Source organism: Falco biarmicus, chromosome 6, assembly GCF_023638135.1.
Source record: "Falco biarmicus isolate bFalBia1 chromosome 6, bFalBia1.pri, whole genome shotgun sequence".
NCBI classification, from domain to species: Eukaryota; Metazoa; Chordata; class Aves; order Falconiformes; family Falconidae; genus Falco; species Falco biarmicus.
This window is the reverse complement of record NC_079293.1, coordinates 6463126-6478060: the sequence shown is the minus strand read 5'-3', so window position 1 is coordinate 6478060 and position 14935 is coordinate 6463126. Positions and strand designations below refer to the sequence as shown.

At 49.0% G+C, this 14935-nt stretch overlaps 1 long non-coding RNA gene across 1 annotated transcript; it reads right to left on the bottom strand.

Moving 5' to 3' along the window:
* Nucleotides 1-1334: 1334 nt before the first annotated feature.
* LOC130151006 (uncharacterized) lies at nt 1335-12651 on the bottom strand. The gene is made up of 2 exons (XR_008822460.1): nt 12008-12651; nt 1335-9084 (listed from the first exon to the last, which is right to left on the bottom strand). It is a non-coding gene; the product is annotated as an uncharacterized LOC130151006 (long non-coding RNA).
* Between the last annotated feature and the right edge of the window lie 2284 nt (nt 12652-14935).

Below are 14935 nucleotides of genomic sequence, written 5' to 3'. Positions count from 1 at the left end.
GGGGTTTAGAGATGGCAGATGGGCAGGACCAAGCCTCTATCACTGAATACAAAGATATATGGCCTATTCTCTCCTTATGGCTCATGTGATACTCTTGATAAGATGAATGTAAGTTTCTGGCAGCCACACAGAGTGAAATCTATACCCAGGGAATGCATATAAGTCAACTTCTACTTAAGCCTCAAATGATGGGTATATGTATAATAGTAGCCAGTGAAGCAGCACTGAGAAAATATGAGGTTGTTCAGTTCAGTGGCATGACTGGGGGAAGGAAAGGGAGAAGAAGAGCAACTTGGAATTGATCTGAAAGAAATATCTGAAGGAATTTTAAACCAATTAGAAATATTTTTCCCCTGGCATTTTATTGTAAATTAAAAATAAGATTCCCCAAAAAGGTGAAAAGGAGGAAAAGGTGGCTTGTAATGTGTGTTAGCTTAACAGTTTATTGAGAGATCTATAACCAAACATACATTTCCCCCATTAGTCCTAAGCAACATAAACCGCATGCCCCGATTCTAAAGCCGAGATGTTATCTGTGCATCTGCACCTGCATCCCGCCCCACTGAAACCTTGCTGAAAACAATACGCCAAATCCCACAATAAAAGCATCTGTGGCTGAGATGGAAATAACATGGCCCTTTTTTACCTTGAGCTAGATTGCATGACAGCAAACAGAAGAAAGCAGAAATGATCCCTATTGGCACCATGTTCTCCAGAGGGAAGGTTTCTCGCAGTCAGTGACTGCACCCGGTGGCAGCCTCCGGCAGGCTAACAACCATCTTTGTGCTCCCTTTGATAAGCAGAGGGAGTCAAAGACAGCCAAATCCTTAGACAGTAATGGGCTTTGCTCCTTGTTGGGACAAGCCCTTCGAGGGATAATTCAGCTTAAGAAATAAAGCAGAAGTGACCCGACGGTTCCTACCGGATAGTGTTCTGGACACGCCTGGGTAACACCTGTAGACTCACTGCTGGGGTCCCGCTGTACCGAGAATCAGCTTATTCTCCAGTTCATGTGTTTGCTTTGCAAGAAACAGCAAGGACCACACTGTGAATCTCAAAATCACAGACTGGCTACTGTTTGTGTGGCCTCATCCCACCCCCTGTTCCAGAGCACAAGTAAGAAATTTTCACTCTTTAACGGAGTCAGGAGTACTCCATAATCCAAACGGCTTCATAATGAACAAGCCCTTATTTAGTGTGAGGCCTTATTCTTTGCAAGCCTTGTTCCTTACTCGCAGCACACTGTTATAACAGCCACGGTGTTGCCCTGACTCTGTTTTGGTTTTGGACTAAATACAGTACAGTGAGTCAAACATTATTGGTCACAATGGTAATGCAGAGTATATATAATGTGCTTTTATTGCTGCAAGGCATAGTTGAAATATTTACATGGAATACATGAAATAACAGTAAGATTCATGTTCTGTTCCTTATTTGTAAGGTATTTTATTAAAAAGAATCTGAATCTGAAGTTCATAAATAAAATAGTAATATCACTTATTTCCAGATCCTAGTTCCAGCTTGTTGATTTTAATAGACAAGTATAACACTTCAAATGTGGAAACACAGTGGGTAATATTTATATGAAATCTCCAAGAACCGTGGTATTTTGCTCATGTGGAATATCATGGCATTTTGCCTGGATCAAGTAACCAGCAGATTAGCACATTAACACTTTTAAGAAACATGCGTGTAATCCACTCTGAATGTGGTCTTTGACTCCTGGTAGGAATACCTAATGATTTTCAAATTGACACGTTGCTTTATAAAGCAAGTCAAATAAACAGGAATTGCTGAGGAGCTTTGGTGGAGGTGTATGGCATAAGCACACACATGTTGTTATCAACAGAGGAGACAGGATCAACTCTTTACAGCCACAGAAGGATTTGCAGAATCTACAGAGATACAGGAGAAACTTGGCTTCCCTTCTTTTTAAAGATTTCAGGCTTTATTGCTCTACATGAATGGGTAAGTAGATAGAAACTGCTCCCTCTGATTAAAAGTCAGTCACCTGCTCAAGATGACGGATTAACAACAGATCCCTAAGACTGACCAGAGCCAGCCAGTAAAGCCTGTGAAAACCATCTGCGTCGCCAATTTGGAAGGTCCCACTTCAGTCTGCGGCTTGAGGAGGATCCACACAGTCAGCCACGCTGAGGCTGCCACAGGCTCCACTTAACCAGGAACTAGGAGGGAGAAGGGCAGGAAGCACAGGGATTATGTCAATCCTGTGTCACTTGACCAAGGAGGCATGCCTTCGAAGCTGTACTCTAACACAGATTCTTCACGTAGTTTTGGTCACGCCGCCAGCCTCCCTGCACAGCTTTTCCCATTTCCCATGAAGAAAAAACCCATCCTTCCCTCCATGGGAGCTGCTGCTGACAGTGTGCTTGCGGTGATGAAGTGCCCCATGCGTGCGAAGCCGTGGTTGTGTGGAATGCACATGCAAGCTCACCGGTAGCTCAGGGCCCTGGCTTATTTCGACAGCCATCCAGAGAGGAACAAAAGTTCCTCTTCCCAGGGTGCTTTCAGTGTGGCGTAGCAGCCGCGTTCAACTTCTGCAGCAGGAGACAGCAGGGAAAACCCAACAGTCCCCCTCCCACAAAAGAAGCAGCAGAGTCCAGGCTGCGTGCCAAGGAATCCTATCAGTAGCCTTGTAAAAAAATCACCAGGGCCACCTCAAAAACAATGGCGGAGTCACGCCTGGCTGCAGTCGGTTATGTTTTGAGAGGGAGACCATGAACAGGTCTCAGACAGCTATTGTGGCTGGCTCCGTTTCCTGTTAACTCAATTCATCACACTTGTCCTCTCCTTCCTGAGAGACAACTTTTATAACCCAATTAATGCACTTAGTGAGTTTCCCTCTTTTCCTTAAGACCAGATACAGCTGCCTCAGCTCATACCTATTAAGACCATCCTTCAGAAGTGACTCCACAGAAGTCAACAGGACAAACCACAGACCGTTCACAGCTGACCCAAAACAAAGGCACAGTATCTCACCCTTTATCCTGCTGGGGGCTGATGCTCTCCTCCCTTCTGCACCGGAGAATCAGGAATGAGCCCTGGGTTTCTATCTACCCAAACAGAAGAGAAAATATCCTTCCTAGAACATGCACTCGAGATTTAAAAAATAACCTTTGGTTTAAACTTTGATTAAAATAACCTGCCTAAGAAAGTCCAAACATGGATATTTGCAGAATGAAAAAATTTTAGAAAAGGAAATTCTGCGATTTGAAGGAGGGAGAGACTTGTCATAATGGAAAGAGTCAAATCAAACTGCCATCTAGAGCCAAAGCTAAAAAAAAAGACCCAAAAACTGCTCCCCCCTCTACCTCAGTTGCGAGTTTGGACACAGAAAGTGTCTTCCCTTTGCACCGAAGTAATCTGTTGTGAGAAAAGTGGTTTGTAATGGAAATATTAAAACGTTAATCATGAGGAGTCTACTTGGAAGGCTCACTCAGAAAGCAGCTTGGATGTCAATGAGCAACAACTGCTATGAACCAAATACATACTGAGTGCGCTGTGTTAACATCTTGTCAAAACTCTTGGGTATACAACACCAGCAGAGCAGAAATGGCTCTGAGCAATGCTCCAGTATTAGGACAGGATGAGGTTTGATAGGCTATTAAGAAAACCAAACCCACCTCCCCCTACTTTAATTCACACAAAAGCCCAGATTTTTGGAACATCACATTAGAGTCAGACCTTTCCCTCCCCACTAGCAGCCAAAGCTATTTTTGAATTTGGGTCAGATTTAGTGACTAGGCTTCAGCCCAAAAATTTAGGGGGGCTGGGGGCAAGGAAATCATCAGAAAAAATCGTGAGGGTTTGCCTATTTCAGAAACAAAAAGTTTCCAATTTTTGGGCTGGATTCACAAGAGGATTTGGGAGCTGACCGCTTTCAGATGTGCACGCTGCAGAGGGGCGATCACACGCCCGCGGCTCCCAGCTCTGGCGCCCCAGGGCTGGGGATCACAGCAGCGCTTGCCGTACCCACAGCTTTATATCAGGCCCCCTGGCAGACGTAGCTCGATCTAGACGAAAGCGTTTCCATAGGCAATTTAGAACGGCATGCTGAAACCGGTTACATACGAGCCTTGTTTAGATTAGCAGAGCTGCCTTCACGTGAGAAATTTCTTAATTCAGTTAAAAACTGGCTCATGAACACAAGATGGCAAACCCTTGGGTAAGAAAAGGTAGGGGAGGGTCAAGGACGTGCATTGATTGCTAGAGCATATGTTTCTGAGGCCAGAAAGGACGCAGTCTGACCTCTCGAAAAGTCCTGTATTTTTTTTAAATCCATACTTTTAGAGCAAAGCATGTGCTCCTGCAGAGGGTCCTGTAGGGGCTTCCCGCATTTCTGCTCCCTCCAGACTCTTTGGTTTTTTGGTTCTTTCATTCAGAAAATATGGATGTCTGGGCTTGCTTAGTCAAAGGGCAGTAAGTGAGGGAGCCACCGGGAGAACCTTTGTGGAAAGCTACCTTTCACCCATACATGTACATGGTCTTCACCATGCAGCGTCCAAGTCTCTTGCAGTCAATGCTTGACTTCATCATCACAAGACCAGTTATTAGATAAATGTGTCTTCTGCTTTTATCAATGTGAGACACAAGCAGTGGGTGGAGGTAGTGTCTTGGCAAAGGTCATGGAGGACAATCTCAGTTGAAATAGGGAGCGACCTGGGTTTTCCAGGTCCCACCAGCTCCTGGGACACCCCTCCTTCTTCAGACAGTCACTGAGGAAGGGACAAGCTCAGCGGCAGCCGCGAGGAAAAGGTCTGAGCTCAGCAAAACCCGGGGCTGGCCCAGTGGGAGAATGAAGCAAAAAGCAACATGTTTATTTGAACGTTGGGTTGTTTAACCACGCTGTATCTCCAGATGCGCTGAGGTTGGCTCACTGCTCTTAAAGTGCAGCTCAACTGTGAAACGTGACTGGAAACACGGCACTTTTCCTCAGAAGGTCCCTGTGTAGAAATCAGAAGCGGGAGGAAAGCAGCTCCCGTTTAGATGGTGGTCTAGGCTCTGATGAGTGGGAACAAGGTGCCACTCTTCAGTCTCAGGACACAACAAATCGCTGAGATTGATCATGGGCTAAACCCCCCAGCTTTGCCTTTGCCTGTCCACTTAGGCGTCTGGTCTTACCCTTGCATGCAGCCCTTCGTGCACAAACCACCTCACCTTTCCCTCCAGCATGTGTCTCTTTTCTCTCTCTTCCACCCAACCACGGCCACCAAACCAACACTTTCTTCCCAAAGGAGTGCCTGCCCCTCCTTGGCAGCCCCTGCCACCCTGCCACCATTCTGCATGCCACAGGTAACGGTGAACTGGCAGGCAAGCAAGCCCCCCCGTCTCTCAACCCTCCTGGGGGTTTTGAAACCTCGGGGGGTCCACAGAGTAAGGAGGAAGCCCCCATCTCTGCAAAATTAGGCCAATACTTATTTTTTTTTTTTGGCCAAGATTGATGGAAGAGCATGGTATTTAACGATGAACTCACTCTGCAAATTAACCTGAAAACTACTGAGACACCAAAAGGCTTTGGTCCTACACAGCCTTAGATAAGTTGGTACAATCACAGGAGTTTCTCACCCAGGTGAAGAGAGGCATGTGCATACAACACCGTGGGATCAGGACCCCACGCAGAAGGTCAGTGTGTACCTTGTGGCCTTTGTCTGTCGGGTTCATACGTGGCATTTGCAAACCACGTGTTTTCTACTGGGAAGCAAAAAGAGTAGAACTGAACAGGGATCCACCAGCTAAGAACATACCACTGTATCTCACGTGGTCTCCAGGGCTGTTCCAAGGTAGTTTTTCCAGCTTTTTTGTGCTATTCCAACACGACTGCTCAGCCTCATTTTCCTGCCAAAGTGTTAAATTCGAACAAAGGCTCCTTTAAGATGCACAAGATCAAAATCGGGTCATGAGAGTGCCAGAAATAATTTCAAAATATCCTATTTACCTTCCTGTTTCTTCCCATACTATTTTACTGTTTGTTTGGGCAGAAGGGAATGGGGGAGCACTAGCATTTTTTTCCCCCAAACAATATTTGCCTACAAGCATTCGAGAAGCCAGGCATTTTGAAAGCCTAAAGCCTATTTCACTGTCTAAAGAGAATATAATTCTTTCAAAGAAATGCTTCTCAGCCCAATGGAGATGCCATGGCTGAATTGTTTCATTTCACCCAGCACAGAGCAGTTGCATACTGGAAGTTGCATACGTCAAGAAAAGCTGTCTTAATAATGTGTACGTCTAATCCATGCCCTCCTGCTCAGTCCCCCCTTTCCATGCTTAGCACACTTGCTGAGCTGAGCTAACTTTCAGTTTGACTCTTGATTACACTGTTTAACTACTTAATTGCAACCATTTTAACTCCAGATTTGTTGTATGCAAAAATTAGCAAGAGTTAACTATTAGGTATTTGCGAAAAGATGACAAGAGTTAAGGAGCCTTAATTTAATATCCATCTTCAGAGGTTTATAACTGAATCCATACTTGTATTTAAATACCAAATAATCTGCTGATTATTATGCATAGTTTTCAGTCAGTGTAACGAAAACATGATGTCGCAGTCATGCTGTGAGCTCTGTAGCTAGGTTTCCTTGTTTATATTAACAGCTGTAAACACAGTCTAACTCAGCCTGGATTTAAAAGCAGATTTCCCATACTTTCAAGAATTCGCCACATTGTGAAAGCTACAATTTCAGAACTTTTCTCACGTGCTTATTGATTATGCCCAGGAACAGCCTGCAATGCTACACATGCACTTGCAATGACCCATTTTAGAGCCTCTACATTAAAAAGGCCAGTTTTCCATTTTCATTAAAAAAGTAAAACCAGCTTTGCAAATGTTTGTTTATAATCCTGCCCCTTAATGCCCTCAATCCAGCCTGCAACCTACTACATATGGGGTTGAACATGTACTTAAGTGCTTTGCTGGGTCAAAGTTTCACATGTTTATCCCTCCATTTAAAAATACAGGTTGTAAAACCATCTTAAAGCTATGTAAATCAGTGAAGGGGATTTCACGCAGTCGGAAATGTTTTTTAGTGCAAAGCTTTACCTTCCTACCTTTTAATAATGGCATTGGAAAACATGAAGTTTTGGAAAAGCCACACTGCCCACATAAAGGACTCTGAGCTGTCTTCTTCTCTTAAGAGTATGATGAGAAGTGTGCTACATTTAAGTGAAAAGTGAAGCAAAAAAAACCTGCTAGGAGCATTGTATAATATTTCTGCCTTGAGCAAGGCAGCAGCATGTCCTTCTGATGGGTTACTCTGACGGAGATAAGATCTCCCAGTCCATGAATCCTAAGCAAAGCCAACCAGCAGTTCAGGGCACCCTTGAGTGTCAGGCAAGTGAGGATCCCTTCTGGAGGAAAACTCCCCAGTGGTACAGAGCTGCTGTAGCAATTTACCATCACAGGGGCTTCCATTCACTGGGTCTCACATGGAGACAGAAAGTAAGGGAGAGGGAGGGGTTTATGTAGGATACTTGCAGGTCTGTCAGCCCTATCAGAAGAGTCTTTGGGATCATACCGCTCTACCACAGGGTAGGGATGCTCCTGGGAAAAGTGATGGCATGTCTACACCGGTAGCTCCACTACTGTTGCCCAGCTTTCCTTGTTACACCCCTCCTCCCAGAAATCTGTGCCTGGAAAATCTGATTTAGACCATCACAGCATCAAAGCTCTTCAATTTTTTCACAGTGTTTATGCTCCACAGAAATACATCTCTGGGTCAGGAGGGCCAAAGCGCAAGGCTAATCTCATGACCCATGCTCATCTATGACCAGCTGCAGAGCCTCAAGCTCATATTCAGCTCCTGCCTCAGCGTACCTACTGGCCACTGGCCCCCTTCGTAGCTCTGCTGTCTTGCGGGGATTGTACTCACATAGGGATAAGCACATCACTGACCACTTACATCCTACCATCTTCACTCCTAAGCCTGCAGGGCAGGCTCAGGGTCCAAGCTGTAGCCAGGTTAGGGCCAAAATATGTGCAGAAGCTGAGGTCCAAGCCCTTTGGCTTGCTCTGAGGCTGGTTCCCCACTGGGGTCCTCCTTGGAGCCTTAGTGCATTTCTCATTGTCCATTCCAGGGAGTGAGGGCTGCTGGAGAAACACATCACATGTCTCGTGCAGGTCTTTGGATCCACTCCTTTGTAGACTAACACAGGTTAAGTAACCTCCCACTTGACACATGAGCAGCTCTCCTGCTAAATACTGTCTCTTCTACCCCCTCTACCTCAGTGATCAGAACGGAACTTCATCTCCCCCTTGGAAGTCACATACGAACCTGGTTTGCCAAGTGCCTAGTTTAGCTGTACTGGTGGTGATGCTAAAATATAACCTGGATTGACAAGGGATCCACAAGGAGCTTAGCCAAGCCATTCCACACCATCCTGTGCAAGTTATTTTTACATGTCCAAGATCTCATTCAACTTGCTTAGCTTCTCAGAGGACAATTAAAAACAATGTGTACCAGATGGCAGAGCTAAGACAAACAGAGGTTAAATGACTTGCCTGGGGCTGGTAGAGTCTAGCAGAATGGGCGACAGGAGTCCTGGGTATTAATTAGTTAATATTTGTACAATGCTAGGAAAATATATAGCCCTATATAAGTATTATTGTAAGGTGGCCCCTGCAGTTTGGAGAAGCAGAGGGCAACAGTGCACAGGCGAGTGCAAACATCCTTCCTTGTCTTGTGGCATTTCGGTCATTTGTGGGGTCTGGGAGGGACAGAGCATTCCCAGGGCACATGAGAGAGGGAATGGGAAAGCCTGGGGAAATAGATCCCACTCAAGCAACACCGTTGAGCACCCCCAGGCTGCTGCATCCACGTGTTAAATCTAGGAGCAGTCAATTGCTCTTTCCACTGAAAGCAGTGCATCTGTTCGGTACAGTCAGATTAGGCTATCTGGTCAGCTGCCTTCAGCAGAAACCTTGGAACCAAATTTGAGGTATTTATGGCTGTTTACAGCAGTAAGAGGCGCAAACCTCTCTGAAGTGCCACAGGACCCACGTGCCATGCTGCTCTGCGCTCTGCTGCAATCCCTGGAGGAAGGTCAGGCCTGTCTGTATTGAAGAAGGATCTATGGGAAAAGAGGAAAAGGTCATGGTTTCAGATTTCTCCTTTTCTTCCACCTCTCTGGGGCATTCATCCTGCTCCCATGACTTCAGATCTGATTTTGTCAGATGCCTTTTTCAGTCCAGCTTCCCTTCACACCATCGCACATCCCAGCCTGTCGCTCTGAGCCTCCTCCAGATACCAGTATCTGCCTGAATTAAACAGGCACCAGTTTTTCTCCAGGACATCTCTCACTCTCCAGTGTCTTTAGCATCATTCTGCCACGCAGTTTCAAGAGTGGTGAGCATTTTTGGCCATTGCCTTTCCTTCTCTTGGCTAGAATACAAAAATATTACCTAAGTTGGGATGCATTTTCCTCTGCAATTTTTAAATCATTCAGACTTCCCGTGTAGTCTACTGGAATTTTCATCCAGTTTTCATCACCTCATATCTTGATTATCAGGATCTGCCCTTTCTTTTCCCATCAGTCTAGCTCAGACTTGACTGAAACGCAGAATTTCCAGTTGAAAATTCCCACATTCATTTTCATCCAAAATAGGATATAAGGCTCAGATTTTAAAAGCACCTCCTCAGAAATACTAACATTTTAACCTCTACATATTTAGGCAAAACTTTTCAGCATTTCTAATCATTGAATTCTAAATGCTGAGTTTTGTTTCGTTTACTTGACATGCTTTATGTAGAGTAAAATGAGCATCAGGCTGCGTTACCCTTCCCTTGCAGATTCTGCTTGCTCTGAGCCAAAACCTATAGGAAACTACACTTCACCGTAACAAGGACTTCACTACCTGTAGTGCATGATACAGTGGAAAGACCATATAGTGTGCATTGAGAAATATATGGTATAGTGAGGGACCCCACCCAGAAAGGAAGAGAGAGCAGAGCTTCATGGCTGTCCTACAGCTCCCACTAGGCACAATAATGATGCTCGTTTCTGTACTATGCAGCCTGGTGAGCTAATTGCAGATTACACAACGGAAGACACGAGTCTCCATGTCCCATTCTTTTCCCCTAAGGAAGCTTTAATTTGAACTTTTTTGAAACTACATATTTTACATAATTTTAATTAAAAAAAATTGATTGGATCAGACCTTAAATAAAGCTTTTTCCTTTTTGCTACAGAAAACGTTCATCGCTGAGAAGCTGTGTTCTCGACTGCCAAATCATCCTGATAAAAATGTCCCATAGCCTCCAATACAAGCTGCCATAATCATTATTTTTGCTACTGCTCTAATCTGAGCAACTTGATGCCTCTTCGAATTCTTCAGATTTATTTCTTTACCATGAAACCCTCTTCCCCATCAAACCCCCAAACTCTCACTCTTATCCCTGATGTCACCCACTGCAACTTTCCTCGTTCCAGCCAACCTCCTTGTGATTCCCCAGCCTGAACCAACCTGCAAAGCCATCTAAACTTCTAAGCCTGGCTGAAAAACCTGTATGTCATTTAGTGACAACTAGGAAAAAAAAGTTACTGGTTGCAAAAGGGTTGTCAACAACTTCAGCCTGAAATTGTTGGAGAAAAATAAGTAACAAAACATGAATACATTTTTACTCAATTCTTACCAATAATTAAAATGTTCAAGAGTTTTGATTGCCAAAAATTGACGGCCTGTTCTACAGACTGTTTTAAAACCTTTAAGTATGCGGTTGCATTTGTGGTTTGAAAACTTTTGGATCTTTTCCTCATCAAAATCGCTCTTTCCAATAAGAACTATAATAAAAATATGAAGTGCAAGCCAATAAAAATACAAACATAAAAATAAAATCTTCAAAATACAGACCTTTCAGCCAGGTCTGCTCTCCTTTTCCAAATCCCATACCAAAACTCTGCTTCAATGGCTACAAGAAATTGGCAAAGTAACAAATACCAAGGCAAGTCAGGAGGCAATGCTTCTAAATCACTCTGAGGCGTTACATTCTGAACGTAATTAATAAGTGCGGCCGAAAACGCGTGTTGCTGAGACCCTCCACGACCACCCCCCCGCCACTTCTCACGGTCGCACGCTATATTTTTGTCACGCATGTAACCTTGGGTCCTTTGGACTCCAAAAGGTCGCAGTGAAACATCCCCTTTAAGATCAAGGGCTCTACATTTGGCAGGTTGTATCTGACCTGCAACCAAGGAGCATCATGCTTTGATTTCAGGAAGCGCGTGAGCACCATTTTTGGTGGCTGCGTTCAGGGTTTGATTCTGTGCAGGGCTGCACGCACCCGAGGAATGCCAAGTACCCTCAATTCCATTAACTTCAGTGGGAATTAGAGGGCTCAGCTGTATTTAATATTTTACAGGGTCAGGCTCTGAAAACTGTATTAGCATTCTCAGTTCCCAGTAGGCCTAAATTTAGCAAAGCATTTGGATTGAGACTTAACTGTAAACATGTGAACAGTCCCCCTGATTTCAATATGACTATTCTCATGCTTAAAGTTAAGCATATGCCTAAGTGATGTGCTGAATTTGGGCCAAAAAACTACTGTTTTCAAGTGCTACATGAGTTCACAATAGGCAAACCGCTGGTCTATAATGCCAGTTGCATAATCCTTTTCTTTCTTTTTCAGAAAGGCTGACACAAGACGACGTGTTTTTAGAACGGAGCAGCTACACTGCTTGAAGAAGATGGGGTGTTCCGGTAAAACCTTGAGTATTTCTACAAAGTTATTAATTTACTACTGTTGTTATTACTGTTATTCCTATGTGAATGCAGGAAAAGCACCTATCCCAGACTCTTGAAGATTTTGCTGTTCCTAAAAGAATATCATCCATACACAGATGAAAAACAAACTCTCTACATGACAGCAAACATGAGCCAAGTGACAGCTAAAAATATCCCACCCTCCCCAGAGACCCTCAGACTCTTGTACCTCTGAACCCTCCCAGAAGCACTAGAAAACAGAAGCGTCTTATGGCGCGTTCTGAATGTCCCCACCTTTCACCCCTCTGCTGGCTTCTGGAGAAGGGCGGGCTGGCACGTCTCGCCTTTTCTGAATTAGGAGGGGGCTTCACCCTTGAAATGGTGCGTGCCCCCAGGGAACAGCATCTTGGCCAGCTCATGGCAGGGGACAGATGTGGCTCTCAAGCAAAAACTCTTCACCCGGGGAAGCATGGGGGGATGTGAAGCCTGCTGTGACGGCTCTCCTCCTCCGAAAGCAAAAGGCTCCATCCTCTGGGAGGACGCTGCAGCTCGGGGACTGGGGGACAGAGGGGCTTCCCAGGAGATCCGCTAGGGCAGAGAAAAGCAACATAGCTGTGCATCACCCTGCACTTTGGGCCTCCATCTTGCATGCATCATCAGTTAAGTCTTTTATTATACCCCACAGCCTGGGAGGATCTAAAACTACCCAAACCCCGACTCAGAGGCCAGGAGGCAGGGAAGAGCTTTCAGGGCTGACTTTTCACCTAGGCCCCCCAAGCGTATGCAGCTCATGGCCCTGGAGCCATGTGCCGGAGAAGCCACGTGGAGCAGCACGGGGGAGAGAAGCAGGGTATGGCTCTCTCCCCTCCACTGTGCCAATGGGGCCAAAGTAGGACCTGCTGAGGTGTCTCCAGGCCACCTCCGGAGAGTCACACTGAGGCCACAGAGATGCTCCCTCCCTCCCTCCCTCCTTCCCTCCCCTCAGTTTTCTTTCCCCCTTTAGCAGCAGGTTGTCGCTCTGGCTCGCTATATCAAACCCGGGCTTCTCCATAACTCCACGATCTATAAACCTTACGATGAAATGAACTGGGTGCTGCGAAGGCACCGTCAGGCCAGAACAAGGACACATTTAAGATGGGACAACCGCGTATGGACATAAGCCCAGACCCTGCTGTTCCCAGCCTGTGTCCCCCTTTCCTGACACCCTTCACAACCATTTCAGCACACGGGTTTTGGCACACGAGCAGCCACCGCACTGACAGGACAGCTTGTTGTGGTATTTTCTCAGTGAAGCTTGTGGAAAATGTCCCCTGCCTTTGCTCCAAGCCCTTGTAGAAGGATTATAAAATCAAAGCCCCAGCATAGCCAAAATCCATAAAAACCAGTATTCCAAATGCCAAACAAATGTCTCCTGGCACCCCTGACAGAGAAACGGCATCCAGCATCAGCGAGGGGCCTCGGCCGTGCGGTGCTGTGCTGGCAAGCGGCAGGGAGCGCAGATGGCCCGGGCTGGGGCAGGGCAGGGGCAGGGGACAGGGACAGGGCAGGGGCAGGGCAGGGGCAGGGACAGGGCAGGGGCAGGGACAGGGACAGGGACAGGGACAGGGACAGGGGCAGGGGACAGGGGACAGGGACAGGGCAGGGGCAGGGACAGGGCAGGGGCAGGGACAGGGGCAGGGACAGGGGCAGGGGACAGGGACAGGGCAGGGGCAGGGCAGGGGCAGGGACAGGGCAGTGACAGGGACAGGGGCAGGGACAGGGGCAGGGGCAGGGGCAGGGGCAGGGACAGGGACAGGGGCAGGGACAGGGGCAGGGGCAGGGGCAGGGACAGGGACAGGGACAGGGGCAGGGGAGGGACAGGGGCAGGGGAGGGACAGGGACAGGGACAGGGGCAGGGGCAGGGGCAGGGACAGGGGAGGGACAGGGGCAGGGGAGGGACAGGGACAGGGACAGGGGCAGGGACAGGGACAGGGACAGGGACAGGGGAGGGACAGGGACAGGGGCAGGGGCAGGGACAGGGACAGGGACAGGGACAGGGACAGGGGCAGGGACAGGGACAGGGGCTGGGGCAGGGACAGGGGCAGGGACAGGGACGGGGCAGGGACAGCGGCAGCGGCAGCGGCAGGACGGCGTCACCTCGCCCTGCCCGGTCCCCGCCCGGCTGAGGGGTCCCCGGGCCGCCCACACGGTCGCCGAGCGCACCCGGGCTGTGCCACCGCGACGTCGCTGTGCGCGGCCCCACCGGGCGGCCGAGCGGGAGCGGCTGTGGGCGCTGCGGGCCGCCGTGCCGGGGCCGTGCCGGGGCCGTGCCGGGGCCGTGCCTCTCCCACCGGGGGCAGCGTCCCTGCCGCCAGGGGAGGTCACCGGGGGGCAGCGGGGTCTGCGGTACCCTCCTGCGGGGACACGGGCAGGGCTGGGGGCGGCGCTCTGCATGGGGCACGCTGACCCCGCGCCGTGCCAACCGAGCAGCAAACAAATGGAGCCGGGATTTGTCCCACACTTTGCAAATACACGATCGTGTCTCAATTTTGCTTCAACGTGCCTTGCAAAATCTTGAGTGCCCGCTGCTGTCCTTACCGCCTCGCCGCACGACAGCGGGCTGCGGGACCCAAGCGGCTGGCTGTCCCCTGGCGCTGCCAGCCCGCACAGCCGGCTCCGCGCCCGGCTCCAGCCCCAGCGCCGCGGATCCCGCCGAGGCCCCGCCAGGCCGAGCCCCGCGGCCGCCCGCCGTGCTGCCACCTGCTGGGCGAGGGCGCCAGGGCGAGCGCGGGCCCGCTCCCGCTCCGGGCCGCTCCAGTCCCGCTCCCGTCCCGCTTCCGTTCCCGCTCCCGTCCCGCTCCCGCTCCCGCTCCGGGCCGCTCCAGTCCCGCTCCCGCTCCCGCTTCCGTTCCCGCTCCCGTCCCGCTCCCACTCCCGCTCCCGTCCCGCTCCCGCTCCCGCTCCCGGGCCGCACCCGTTCCGCTCCCGCTCCCGTCCCGTTCCCGCTCCCGTCCCGCTCCCAGTCCCGGGCCGCTCACACTCCCGGTCCCGTTCTGCTCCCGCTCCCGTCCCGCTCCCGTTCCCGCTCCCGTCCCGCTCCCGCTCCCATCCCGCTCCCGCTCCCACTCCTGTCCCGCTCCCGCTCCCATCCCGCTCCCGTTCCCGCTCCTGGGCTGCTCCCGCTCCTGCTCCTGCTCCCGGGCCGGCCGTGGGCGGCTGCAGCGGAGGAGCCGCAGGTGCAGC